This window comes from Pinus tabuliformis, chromosome 1_2 (assembly GCF_031772625.1).
Source record: "Pinus tabuliformis cultivar Carrire ecotype Pingquan chromosome 1_2, CPIR1, whole genome shotgun sequence".
NCBI classification, from domain to species: Eukaryota; Viridiplantae; Streptophyta; class Pinopsida; order Pinales; family Pinaceae; genus Pinus; species Pinus tabuliformis.
In genome coordinates this window covers 311805868-311816965 of record NC_142298.1, presented here as the reverse complement: position 1 = coordinate 311816965, position 11098 = coordinate 311805868, and the positions used below count along the sequence as shown (strand labels likewise).

Genomic DNA, 11098 nt, shown 5'->3' with positions numbered 1-11098 from the left:
TTAATTTTTAATTATTTAAATTCCATTAAAATATGGTTAAATTTAACTATTATATATTTTGAATTTTTTTTTTTTCTCAAAACTATGTCACACCATTTTTCACCAAATCTTGATTTTTTTGTAGTTTTGTCTGGACCAAATCTTTTAATGAAATCTTAATCTTTTGTTACTTTGTAGAGCAATTGATTTCGCAGATTTCAGAACTCAAATTTGTGGTTCTCATTTAAACCATCTATCTCTGAACACGGATGCCCCTGAAAAAAACGCTGAATATTTTATCCTATTCCTCTGGTGGTTCGGTAAGTCAGATTTCATAAATTAGAACTCACAGGCAGATCAGACAGAGGACATGATTTTATAGTCAACCGCTTCAGCGGCTTCACGGGAAAGAACTAGACAGTGCGTCACGCCGTTTTATGTGACTTCACGTGTTGAATTCATGATAGAATCTGCCTAACTCTCCCCTCAATTCCTATAAATTCAGTTCTCATCTCCACCATGTCATCACATAGGGCATACATCACCCTCTTGCTCCTCAGGATTTTGAGGTCCCTCGGCCAGTGCTGGAATTGTGAATCTGAGCATTTTGTCATAACCTCAAAAAAAGGGGTAAAATCCATTAATCCATTTTGGCCACAGATCTGCAGGTTTCTCTCATATTTTTTTTTTCCATCAACGTCATCTCTTTTTTTGTTTGCAGTATTTGGTTTCTCATTGTTGCAGTCATGGTTATAATGGGCTATTGTGTGGTAACCGCTATTGCAGATGAGCGAATTAAGAGGACGGCATACAACATCACCATGCGCAGCTTGCAAGCTATTGAGAAGACGATGTGCAGAGAGCTGTGTGCTCGCCGCTTACTTCCCACAAAATGATTGTCAGAAATTTGCAGATGCATAGAGTATTTGGAGCAAGCAATATCATAAAAATGCTAGAGGTAATGCTATACAACATTATGTATAAGTCTTCATATATTTGATGTGTATGTTAATGAACATAACTTTGTGTTTGGGATGAATATTGAGTCTCAGACTGCACTGTAACTTCAGAAAATTATTATCATTATATTCGCTTGGTTCAAACTTGAATTGATTTATGTTTTAATAAAGATAACAGTGTTGATATTTATATGTTACTTATACTACTTTTCCATTTTCTTATTTTGTAGAATGTATCATATAAATGTTTTTTTTAATGTATGATATAAATATATTATATAAATAAATATGGTAATATAACTTATTGTATCATTTAATTTAGATTGTAAATTCAAGTTATAATTGGAGGATTTTTTGTTGGCTTTGGTATTTTAATGCTTTCAATTTCTAATGATTTGAGTGTATAATGATATCATAAATTTTTTTAAATGATTTATATTCAATTATATATACATAATATATATGTTTGTGTTGGAGAAAGATTATGAAGAAAGATTATTTAATGTTAACAATAAATTTAGAAGTTATTATATTAAATTTCATCATATTATTTGTGTGTCACAGTAATCATTCTTCCCAACCATTTGACATAAACCTAAAATAAAATTTTCCCATCTTTCCTTTTTCTCCAAAAATCCTATACATTTTATAATAGCAATCTTATTCCACTATAAAATCTTAGTTCTTTCTCTTGGACATGACAATAAATGAAATAACTTCTTATTTTTTTTCCATAAATCTTGCAAAGTCTTCAATAACCATCTTCCTCCCTAGAATAGAAAAATAACCATCTTCCTCCATTATAAAATATTTTCTCATTTTCTTCCTCATGCTCATAGAGAAATAACTATTTTACTTTTTTTCAATATCTTCTCCATTATAAAAATTTTTCTAGCTCTTGCTTATGGTGACAGAGGAAATAACTTTTTTACTATTTTCTATTAAAATAAGTAAAGTTTTTAATAACCATTTTCCTCCTTAACATATAAAAACAACCATCTTCCTCCCTTACAAAATCTTTTCTTTTTTTGATGCTCATGGATAAACTAACATTTTCACTCTTTTCTATAAACTCTACAAAGCCTTTAGTAACTATCTTCCTCTCTTTCCTGTGAAGACCTTTTCGAGAACATGTTTCTCACACAGTTTTAAGGAGCAGGCAGATCTCTTGTTAAAGGAAGGTTGTGGTGGTAAGCCTGTTTGATCAGTTTTGCTGCTTTTGAGAATAGTAACTTACAAAGCTCTTGAAGTATATTTTTCTAGTATCCTAATGTAGGTAGTTTTTATTAGTCTTAGGTTGGATATAGTTGATGATTTTTAAAGTTATTGTTTATTCTCATGTAATGACCTCACTGATCTGTCAAGGTTTGGTTGTTTTTATGAAGTTAGATAACTACGGATAGCAAAACCTTTTAAATTGATTTTTGACTAAGTTATATAAATGATTTTTGACTAAGTTATATAAATGCTATTAGATATTTTTTTTGAAATATAAAATATGGGAAACAAAGATATAAGTGGATCAGATTATATTTGGAATATATAGTTATTTTTTATAATAAAAATAGATTTTTGATAACAAAAATATGTTGATTTATTTTTATTGGAAAAAAATAAAATAATATTTTTACTCTTTTCCATAAATTATGCAAAACCTCTAATAACGGGCCTCTTATAACCTTCTTTTGTGGTTTAGAAGAAATGACTCTCTTCCTCCGCTATAAAATCTATTCACTTTTTCTGGCTCATTACAAAAAAAAGTTTTTTCTCCTCTCTTTCTCTCGACTATTATACTCTTTTCTCTTTCTCTGGTTCATGTTCATAGACTAAATAACTTTATTACTCTTTTCAATCCTTCAAAGCTTCTGATAACTTTTTTATTCTTTTCGATCCTTCGAAGCCTCTAATAACTAGCTTCGTCTCTGGCATATAAGAAATAATCTTTTAACTCTTTTCCATACATTCTACAAAGCCTCTACTAATTAAGAGTATTCTATTTTCAAAGATTCTACAAAGCCTCTAGTAAATATAAGTTTTCTCATTTATCCTAATTTATAAAGGTTTGTTGCAATTTTTCAATACTGGTTCTGACATGACGATTTCTATTCAGGATCTGCCACTGGAAAATCGCGCTGATGCAGTTATCAGTATGGTATATGAAGCGAGCGCAAGGCTGAGAGCCCGGGAAAAATCTGGCAGTTGCAAGAACATGTCTCTAAGCTGCAGTTAGAGAAGGCGATCTTGCAGGCGGAGCTTCTTCACATGCATTTGAAAACCTGCATATTGTTGAGGCCGGAGATCAATCCATATCGGAGCCGTTTTCTCACAGTCCGAGCACTTTCCATGAAAGATCCATATCTTCATGCGATGAACTTCCCAATGGGTACCAGCTTTCAGATGTTCGTGATCAAGCTGATCAATACCTACCGGAGCTGTGGGAGCCGTCATGGCAGTAGTCGACATATCCTGTGTATATTTTGACTGTGAACTCCATGGAATTATTAGGGGCTCGACTTTTTTTGGGTCATATTATATCATGCTTCTGTCCAAATAATAGCACTTTTGGAGAATTTTTGGAGAATATCATGCTTATATTGTTAGCATAATAACAATTTTATAATGCGGAATAAACACTTAAAAATCAAAAAACTTTAATACCCAAGAAAACATACTTTCGGCTATTGATGCTTCTCACAAGAGTTTTTTCCCACAAAGTTTATTCTTTATCGTTGGCAAGTTCTCTGTGTGACCGTTACTTCACAGCAATCAGAGACAACACGCAGCAGTGCACGCTCACTATGAAACACAACAAATAAACTCTTCCCTTCCTAATCTATAGCTACCCCAATCGGCTCAACCTTTCAATATTTCAACACACGTAACTTGCAAGAACAAGCAACACCAGCAATACGCCACCCTGATGACTACAACGTAGGTTATATTCCACCAGATACCGGTCTGACTGCTCAAACACAACGCAGGTAATATTCCACCAAATATCGGTATCCAGAAAAGCACAAGGAACTAACGCAGGTCTCTTTAATCCGCTCGAGAATTTATAGGTTTCCTCTGCAATGCAACATGCACTGGAACAAGGCAAAGAATAAGGAACGAAGGCAACCTGCAGACTTTTCTTTCTCCCGTGTGGCACTTCCAAGCTCTGCTCACTCTTTTTTGGTGGTGTAAGGCTGAAGGGGAATGAGTTAGTGAGCTTGGGGACCAAAAACAAGTATTTATAGCCAAGTTTCCATCAAGCTTATGTTGGCTATGTGTCAAGTGTTCCACAGATCATGGTAGAGAACTACAGAGGGAGTAATGGACCACTCCAGGAGCTGCCAACAATAAATTAATTTAACTGCAATTGATTTCCATAATTTAAGGAAATAACTATAGTTGGTTTCCATAATTTAAGGAAACGGTGGCAGACTATTGCCCATAATAAATCGGTGACAGATGAATTATTGGCGGTTGTTGGGAGCTAACATTCTCCCACTTGGTCCATACTTCCAATCTTAATGTCTCATCTTAAAACCCATTGATAATCTGTATTAAGTAATAGATACATGAATCATGGCGATAAGTCCTCTAATGACGAGTATTATCTTCCATGTATTACTATGTATTTATTTCTATTATAATTTATGTGGCAACAATTTCTTAATGAATAAACTTTATGTTTATTCTTAATCCTACATAGATGAATTCTCTCAAATCAAATTAAGGTGCACATAAATATGAGAAAAACATCACAATAATTAAGAATTTCATTAAAATAACATTGTCCATACAATGAGAAACTACATAATGGAACCAAGTCCCATATTCATTACATGATCTTTGAATTTCAACGGTGGCATGCCCTTAGTCAAAGGATCAGCGATCATCAACTTAGTGCTGACGTGCTCAAGGACCACTTTATTTTCTTTAACATATTCCCTTATAGCTAAATACTTAATGTAGATGTGTTTATTTCGTCTCCCACTTTTGTTGTTTTTAGACATAAAAACAACAGTTGAATTGTCGCAATATATTCTCAATGGCTTAGAGATAGAATCCATAATTCTAAGCCCAGAAATGAAACTCTTAAGCCATACACCATGTAAAGTAGCCTCAAAATAGGAGATGAACTCGGCTTCCATAGTGGAAGTGGCAATCAAGGTCTGCTTGGCACTCCTCCATAATACAGCTCCACCGGCCATCATAAAAATGTATCCTGATGTTGATTTGCGTGAATCAACACATCCAAAAAAGTCAGAATTTGAGTAGCCAATTAATTCCAAATTGTCTGTCCGTCTATACATAAGCATGTAGTTTTCGGTTCCTTGAAGGTACCTCATTACTTTCTTTGTAGCTCTCCAGTGGTCTACACCTGGATCACTCTGATATCGTCCCAACATTCCCACAACAAATGCAATGTCAGGTCTTGTGTAGACCTGAGCATACATTAGGCTTCTGACAGCATAAGCATAGGGAATGTTCTTCATTTGTTCTCTTTCAAAATCGTTCTTCGGGAATTGGTTCAAATTGAACCTATCACCCTTTACAATGGGAGCTACACTTGGTGAACAATCCTTCATTCGAAATCTCTCTAAAATTTTATTAATATAGGTTTCCTGAGACAAACCCAAGATGCCTCGGAATCTGTCTCTATGGATCTTAATGCCAATGACATAAGATGCCTCACCCATATCCTTCATATCAAAATTTTTAGAGAGGAATTGTTTCACCTCATGCAGCAAACCCTTATCATTGGTTGCTAGCAAAATGTCATCCACATATAAAACAAGAAAACAGATTTTACTCCCACTGAATTTCAGGTATATACATTGATCCATAATGTTTTCTACAAAACCGAATGAAGAAATTACATTATGGAATTTCAAATACCATTTGTGGGATGCTTGTTTTAAAGCGTATAATGATTTCTTGAGCTTGCAAACCAATTGCTCACCATCACTAGAGGGGAATCCTTCAGGCTGTTTCATGTAAACCTCCTCGTCTAGATCTCCATTGAGAAATGTCGTTTTCACATCCATTTTTTGCAAATCCAAGTCAAAATGGGCTACTAATGCCATAATAACGCGCAAGGAATCTTTCTTAGATACAAGAGAGAAAGTCTATGTGTAGTCGATTCCTTCTTTCTGAGTGAATCCCTTAGCAACGAGTCTTGCCTTGTATCTCTCAATGTTGCCCAATGAGTCTTTCTTTGTCTTAAAGACCCATTTACATCCAATGGCTTTTACACCATTAGGCAACTCAACAAGATCCCAAACTTCGTTACTCTTTATAGAATTCATCTCTTCCTTCATGGCATCGTACCATAATTCTAATTCTTTGCAACTCATGGCTTGTGAAAAAGACTCGGGATCATTTTCAGCTCCAATGTTGTAGTCAGATTCTTGTAGATACACCGGCGTCTTAAGTGCTTCAGTCCACAAGGATTTAGGAAGATTGGAGCTGCTAAGCATACTCCGCACCATGTCCAATAATGTTCAGTTTCTTCTTTTTGCTACACCATTCTAGTCGGGTTAACCAGGCATGGTGTATTGGGCAACAATCCCATGCTCTTGAATTTTTTTTTCAAATGGCCCAGGTGCTTGTCCATCTTCTGTGTATCTACCATAATATTCTCCACTTCTATCTGATATCACGATCTTAATTTGCTTGTCACATTGTTTCTCTACTTCAGCCTTAAAGATCTTAAAGGCATCTAATGCTTCGTTCTTTTTATGAAGCATGTAGAGATACATATATCGTGAGTAATCATCTATAAAAGAGATGAAGTATCTCTGACCATGTGAGTCCATGTTTGGACTACATATATCAGTATGTATGATCTCTAATATGTCTGAACTCCTATTTGCACCTTTCTTTGACTTGTTGGTCTGCTTTCCCTTTATGCAGTCCACACAAGTCTCAAAATCAGTAAAAGCCAGAGTATAAAGTACCCCTTCATTTACTAATCTTTTAATTCTTTCTATGGAGATATGACCTAATCTCTGGTGCCATAATTTAGAGGAATCCTCATTAATAACACATCTTTTAGTGCCAGTGTGAACATGCATTGAATCATAAGTGACATTGTTTTGTAAATTAATGCAGTAAAGACCATTAGACAAAATACCATTCCCAACATAGTCAGATTTATAAAATAAACTGAAGGATGTTTCTGAAAAGTTAAAGGAATATCCAAAATGTAAAAGTCTTGAAACTGAAATCAAGTTTCTAGAAAAGCTTGGAACATGAAAGGTCTTTTCTAATTCTAAAACAAAGCCACTACTTAAAGTTAAATAGCATGTTCCTATAGCTTACACATGCGAGCCCATCTTGTTTCTTGATAAGATGCTTTTCTCACTTCCCATTGGCTTCCTTAGGTTTTGCAAACCCTGCGAGGAATTCGAAATGTGAATTGTTGATCTAGAATCAATCCACCAGGTGTTAATATTGACATTAACCATATTAGATTCATAACAAACAAATGAGATTGGATTACCTTTGTCCGCAAGCCATTTCTGAAATTTGGTGCATTCCTTCTTCATGTGTCCCTTCTTTTTACAGAAGAAACACTTGGAATCCTTCTTGATATCGGCTTGGGGAGGTACTTTACCTTTCCCTTTTCGATTGGCTTGAGATTTGCCCTTTCCATGCGTTGCCAGCATTGCACTTTCTCCCAGTTCCATCACGAGTCTCTCATCCTCTTGAACACACATGGTCATGAGTTCATTAATTGACCATTTATCCTTATGTGTGTTGTATGAGATTTTGAAGGGTCCGTATTGGTGCGGAAGGGTGTTCAGGATGTAGTGCACCAGGAAGGACTCCGATATTTCAACCTCGAGTTTCTTCAATTGAGCCACAGTGTCCCTCATTTGCATGATGTGTTCGCGTACACCTTTCACACTGGTGAGCCTTAGGGATGAGAACTTCATGATTAGCGTGCTTGCTAGTGCCTTGTCTGAAGTGATGAATTGATCATCAATGGCTTTCAGCAAATCTCAGACCTTTTCATGTTGATCAACGGAACCACGAATATCAGCTGAAATTTTAGTCTTAATAAACATCATGCTTAGGCGATTAGATCGCTCCCATCGTTCATAAAGTGTGATGTCCATTGTAGTGCTGGTATTAGTGAGTGTCGGTGGTTCATCTTTCCTAATAGCATAGTCTATGTCCATCCACCCCAAATGAAGGAGAATTCTCTTCTTCCAAACCTTATAGTTATCTCCCTTATGTTCAGGGATATCACAACGAATTTTAGAGAAATTTGTAGGTTGTACAACTGCATAAAATTAAAGATCACATGCTTACGTTAAATTTGAGGCCTAAATAAAATTTCATGTTTTACCAATGTAAATCATGCTTAAAATTGAATTTAATGACATAAAAATTGTCGCTGGATTAAATTTTCAATTCAAGCATATTCAATTATTCTTTATGATAGAATTTATCAAATTATTCACTTAATTCATAATTCTAAAGGGTATATTATGATTATAATTTGATATAAATTTTATCTCAGATTTGAACTTTATGATAAAACTATTAATTCATAATCCCTATGGGTAAGTTTTGAATAATTTGATATTTTATCCTAATTAATTATATAAATATAATAAAAATTCCTGTGGGATAAAATTTATTATATTTAATATAATTAATTACAATTAATGTCTTATGTGATCCTAATCAATCATAATATATAATATTATTTAATTAGAGATGTTGTGCTTAATCAATCATAATATCTAATATTATTTAATTAGAGATGTTGTGGCTATTCTCTAATCAATTAAAAATTATATGGATCATAGGACATTATTTCTTTTATGTATAAAAAATAACTTGATATGTGAATAATTATAAATTGCGTAAATAAAACTATAATATTCATGCATAACATTCAACGAGTATACTCATCCAAAATAACATGTATTAATTAGAGCAGAAATAATCAATTCATGCAAATTAAATATGAGCATAGTTAATAAACTTTGTACAACAATTATCCAAATTGCATATAATTAAACCAAATAAATATTATAAGCAAATTCTCAAAATATGGCATTTAGCCAAACAGAACATGTCTATAAACATCAAGGCAGAGATAAAAAATGCTCCGATACCAAATGTTACCATAATAACGATTTTATAATGCGGAATAAACACTTAAAAATCGAAAAACTTTAGTACCCAAGAAAACATACCTCCGGCCATTGATGCTTCTCACAAGAGTTTCTTCCCACAAGGTTTCTTCTTTATCGTTGGCAAGTTCTCTATGTGACCGTTACTTTGCAGCAATCAGGGAGAACATGTAGCAGTGCACGCTCACTATGAAACGCAACAAATAAACTCTTCCCTTCCTAATCTATAGCTACCCCAGTCGGCTCAACCTTTCAATATTTCAACACACGTAACTTGCAAGAACAAGCAACACTAGCAACACTCCAGCCTGATGACTACAACGTGGGTTATATTCCACCAGATACTGGTCTGATGGCTCAAACACAATGCAAGTAATATTCCACCAAATATCGATATCCAAAAGAACCCAAGGAACTAACGCAGGTCTCTTTAGTCCGCTCGAGAATTTATAGGTTGCCTCTACAACGCAGCATGCACTGGAACAAGGAAAAGAATAAGGAATGAAAGCAACCTGTTGAATTTTCTTTCACCCATGTGGCACTTCCAAGCTCTATTCACTCTTATTTGATGGTGTAAGGCTGAAGGGGATTGAGTTAGTGAGCTTGGGGACCAAACAGAAGTATTTATAGCCATGCTTCCATCAAGCTTCTGTTAGCTATGTGTCAAGTGTTCCATAGATCATGATAGAGAACTGCAGAGGGAATAATGGACCACTCCAGGAACTCCCAACAAGAAATTAATTTAATTGTAGTTGATTTCCATAATTTAAGGAAATAACTGCAGTTGTTTTCCATAATTTAAGGAAACGGTGGCAGACTGTTGCCCGTAATAAATCGGCGGCAGATGAATTATCGGTGGCCGTTGGGAGCTAACATATATCATAAATTTATGTCCAAATAATAACATCCGTGGACAATTTTGGGATCAAATTAAATCATGTTCATGTTCAAAGAATAGTGGAGAATTAAACCAGTCACACTCAATCACTTCTTTTATAAAGACCCTTAGATTATTGCACGAGTTTAATTAAACTTTAATGTGATTTTTAAGGGGAAATTGAGTCAGTAATACCTAATCATGTCTACCGAAAACACCCGTTACATCTATCCAAAACCTAATCACATGTATCCAAAGCACCTCATCACATCTATCCAAAACCAAATCACATCTATCCCGATAAACTAATAGACCTTAGTTTAATTACACCATATTGTGTTTATAAAATAACATAGTAGCATAGTTTATAAAATAACACATTGAAATAACATTAGCTAGGGTCTTATTTCTAACATAAATATTGAAGATTTTAAAAAGGTACGGGAAACCATTTTTTAACTTCAGCTTTTGTTTTGCTTTTATGTTTTGTTGCTGCACAGTTTATTTTTTTAGAATAATGATTAAAATAGTATTTTTATAAATGTGGATGGGATCAAAATGTTTAACGAGAAATGAGAGTTTTGTTAGAGATGTTAAAAATTAGAAGTGAAAATTTTGTTATAAATAATGTGAATTTTTTATTATATGCTATGTGGCTTATTCTATATGATAGTTTGAAGGTTTCTTTTTTTCTTTATGATTTAAGTAATGAAAGACATGTTGAGTTAGTAAAGGTCAATGAGTTTGGAAATCTTAGTGTCCATGGTTTATGAGTGACTAACCAAGGTGAGAAATCCATTCTTTGAACTTGGGTTGTAGTTGGTCCTTGGGGAGCTACTAGTGCTTCCATATGAGTTGTAAGGTCATGCCCACCTAGAGAGCATCCTTTTGAGTCTAAGTGGCTTGAGGTCATTGTTTTCCCAAAGGGGGTGCCTTGAAGCGTGAAAGGGAGCACTTGCAGGGATTTGTTTAACTAAAAGTAGAGCTAGAGGGTGGGATTCTCATTTTCATTATAAGGTACCAAAAGATACAATGGGAAGCCACACACCAATACCCAACTAAAATCCAACGACATAGGAGACAAACTAGAGAATTAGAATCCACAACCTAACAAAATTCGGAATGAGAGATAGGTTACTAAT

At 34.4% G+C, this 11098-nt stretch overlaps 1 pseudogene; it reads left to right on the top strand.

Moving 5' to 3' along the window:
- Positions 1 to 765: 765 nt before the first annotated feature.
- LOC149205610 (LOB domain-containing protein 4-like) lies at positions 766 to 3394 on the top strand (annotated as a pseudogene).
- Positions 3395 to 11098: the final 7704 nt, after the last annotated feature.